The following is a 4,287-nucleotide window of genomic DNA, read 5'->3' on the forward strand; positions in this document are numbered from 1 at the left end:
CCAAGATTTACCTCATGGTTTTTGGTTAGAGGCAACTATGTGCGCAAACTATGTGTTAACAAATGCCCTACCAAGGCCTTGCAGTCTAAAACTCTTTATGAAGCTTGGCATGGCAAGATGCCTTCTGTGGCTCATTTGCGTGTTTTTGGTTGTCTTGCTTATGCTCTTGTGCTTGAGCACAGCAACGTAGTAAGCTTGATGATAAGGCAATTAAATGTATATTTGTGGGGTACAGTTTAGAAAGCAAGGGATATAGACTCTGCCATCCGGCCTCAAAGCGGATTTTAGTAAGTAGAGATGTTATTTTTGTAGAAAACTCATTTCAGCCCATGCTTTCATGCAAAAAACAGCAGAATGTATGCTCACAAAACATGTTTGATTCACTCCTACCTTTGTTTAATAGAGGGCAGCCATATGTAGAGCAATTGAATGATCAACCAAGTGCTGTAATTCAGCCTTTACAGGTGCAAAATCAACCTTTTGATGAGGCAATTATTGAGGATGTAGTGGATGAGAAGAGAGCAGCCATAGAAGAATCTAGGCGCATGCCAAAATGGCTTGTGCAGACATCGAGGGATAACAAGTTGGTAGCTCTTTTACCTAGTAGAACTCGTGCAGGTTCTTATCATGCAGATTATTCTCATGTGGATCATGTAGATTATTCTCATGTGGATCATGTTCTCATTTCTACTTTATGTAATGAGGAGGAACCTGTTTCCTTTGAGGAAGCACATGATGATGATCATTGGATGCATGCTATGCAGGATGAGTATAACTCGATACTCAAGAATGACACCTGGTATTTGATAGATCTACCTCATAGCAACAAGAAGGCCATTGGTACTGAGTGGGTTTACAAGTTAAAACGCAAAGCAGATGGTAGCATTGATTGCTCTACAAGGTGAGACTTGTTGCAAAGGTGTATGCCCAGCAAAAGGGCATTAATTATGAGACCTTTGCACCCACATCTCGTACGGTGTCTCATTGCTTTGGCAGCACATCATGGGTGGAATGTACATCAGTTGGACATTAAGACTGCATTCTTGAATGGTGATTTACATGAGGAGGTGTATGTATCGCAGCCTCCTGGTTTTGATGTGAAAGGGGAAGAGTCTAAAGTATGCAAGTTGAAAAAGGCTCTTTATGGCCTTAAGTAGGCTCCTAGAGCATGGTATGAGAAGATTCATGCATACTTGGTTGTAAATGATTTTTGCAACAGTCCAACAGAGAGTACTCTCTATGTGAAGAGGAGTAAGGACACATTTTTGGTCATTGTGCTATACGTTGATGACATGCTACTCACAGGACCCAATATAGATCAAATTTCAGCCTTTAAGATTGATTTGCAGTCATCATTTGAGATGTCAGATTTGGGACCCTTGCATTATTATTTGGGGATTCAATTTATGCAGCACAATGATGGCATTGTTATGCTGCAATCTTATGTGGCTGATTTGGGTGTTGTTGCTAGCACTACCATTTTCACTGACAACCAGAGCGCATTAGCAATTGCGAGGAACCCAGTGTTTCATGCTTGCACTAAGCACATTGAGGTGCATCACCACTATGTCAGGGAAAGACTCTCTGCAGCAGAGATTAGCTTGATCTATGTTCCTACACATGACAACATGGCAGATTTATTCATGAAGGCTCTTCCTCGTGAAAAGTTTGAAGCTTTTCGTAAAGCTTTGGGCTTACTGCCTTTTCAAGATTAATTGGCCATACCCTGTACATGTTCACATCATCACTCCAGGAGGGATTTGTAGCATTATATGGTATAGTGATGTGTGTAAACACACTTAGGACTATCGGGGCATTTTTTCCCTCACTAGGAGGTTTTTTCCCCCGTGTGTATGTAAACCCTCTTATCTACTCATTTTGGGATGTGTACTTATCTTTTGTATCTGACACACATTTGTTCATTCTATTCTAGTGAGTTTGTGTGCTCTTAAGCTTCTCTATCTTGTGTTGTGTGTGCATTGTTGAAACCCTAACCCTAATTCCAACATATCCAATGATGTGCTCAATGGTGTGAATTAATCAATGAATAGTGGTTAATTAGAGCCCTTGATTAGTCTAAAAGGAGAAAAGATTAGTGGAAGGATTAACTCCTAAGCGTTTTTTTACTTAACTCATTTTAAGGCTAAAGAGCATTGAATGAAAAGATGCCAATGAGTTGTCAAATTTATTAAGATATAGGCCTTGGAGCCTTAGTGAACAAGGGTGTAGAAGGTGTGTAGGTGTGAATGGTCCTAAGGGAGACACCTAACCCTAGGCCAGTAGCAATCCTATTTAAAGGCACATGCCAAAGGCATTTGTATGAAGCATTTGTATGAAGCATTTGTATGAAGCCTAGTTGTATGTGTAAGCAACTTAATAAGCAAGAGTCATTCTTGTATTTTTGGGTCTCTCTCCTCCACATCTTTTTGATCTAGCATAAGCACCACGTTTTCTCAACATGGTATCTAGAGCTTGGAAATATTAGGTCATTTTTTGTGGTGTAGAATAGGTCAATCTTATCTCCTAGAATAGTGGATCTGGACCCCCTGCCAGTGGTGGGAGGAGCTCTAGCATCTTGTGGAGGCCGAATTGTGGAGAGATTTCAATAGAGAAAGTGTCAAGGACATCATGGCACTTTGATTTGTACCACTAATTAGCGGGTTTCGTCACTCAGAGCTATGCCATTGTAACTGGTTCAAATTGGCACAGTTTTTAGCCTGTCTCCGAATTCGTACTGTCATTCCTCCTGTGCATGGAAGCATAAGCCCCAAGACCTTAGGGCTTTTGAAGCCCATGGTCTAAAGGCCCTTCTACTCAAGTCTCAGCCCTAATGATCAATCGACGCGAGTGCTAGAGCCAAAAGACCAGGTCTAGGTCTGTGCATTCCATGGCAGCTTGTATAAAAGCTTTATAAAAGTGTTTTTAAACACTAGTTAGCTTTCATGATTATCATTAACTAATCAGTTAAGTGCTCTTGTGAGGGTTTTTTCCATATCCTTGAAGTGGTGGGCATATACCATGAGGTGTTCATAAGCCTCATTGTCATCAAGCTTCATCAACATCTTCAAGTGCACAAAGCTTCTCTAAGTGTGCTTATAAGCACTATTAGTGTTGCTTAACACTAATAGTGGTCATAACCATCAAAGGAGGAGGTCTTTAACACAAAGAAGGCTCTTCTTCATCAGTATTGGAGGCCGAGAACACACCATAGGTGCCACTTTATAAGTCTTCGTCATCAACCCGCTTCTATGCTTACCTTGGCAAGCTTCCAAGGAGAAATGGTGCAACCATAAGCCATTGTTTTCATCCCATAAGCCAAAAAGGTTGAAGTTTTCTAGTTTATTATCATCAAACTTAGTTCCTTGAGTGGTTTGCACATGTATACCAAGTGCTCATCTTTAATGTTTTTGTGTATCACCCTCCTTGAGGCTCTTGTTTGTAAGAGGCATAGGCATGTCATAAGCCATATGCTCTCATTTCCCAAGTCCAAGGCATGTTATTCCACTGCATACTCAACATTTTCATCTTCTAAGATGAGTTTTAAGGTTGAGCATAGCATTTCTAAGTACTCTACCTTGTTTGTCATGTTTTTGATAAAGCATCTCTTGGCATTGTCGTTGTAAGAGGCATAGGCAACATTATGAGCCATGCCCTCACCCTCTTGAGCCAAGAATGATGTATCTTATTGGTTCGAGCATCTACCTCAGCCACTTACTCACTTTCATTAAGCTTGTACTTTCAAACCCTAATGGGTATCATGTGACCAACATGCACAAAAGCTCTTGTTGCCTTATATGGTTACCCTCCACAGTACCTAGCATATACAATAATGCTGCCACACCCACCTTCCAGTACTTGTACTATCCCTTATAGCCACCCACCTACGAGTACTCGTACCATCCCTCATGGCCACCCACCTACGAGTACTCGTACCATCCCTCATGGCCACTACCTCAAACCTCTTTCTACACCAGTGCCAACTTCAATAACCACTAAAGATATCTTGAGGATAACAACCCAAATAGGGAGGGGGTAGTAACATGGCTTGGCAAAAACTCCACCACGAGCTGTAGGTGGGGCCTAAACCCTAGACATCAAAATACGATCAAGCTAATTCATATTGCTGCAAAGTTAATGCCAAAGTTCAATGGGACTCAAAATCCCATTACACACTTAGAAAAGTTTGATCAAATGTGCGATCTATGTGGTCGACCTCATGCTTGGTAAGGGTGAGCGACTTTGGCCTCACCATGGAAGGGAAGGCAGGACAATGGGTTCGATCACTAG

The sequence above is a fragment of the Cibotium barometz genome, chromosome 47 (genome assembly GCF_041138505.1).
Source record: "Cibotium barometz isolate CiBa-2024 chromosome 47, ASM4113850v1, whole genome shotgun sequence".
NCBI lineage: Eukaryota > Viridiplantae > Streptophyta > Polypodiopsida > Cyatheales > Cibotiaceae > Cibotium > Cibotium barometz.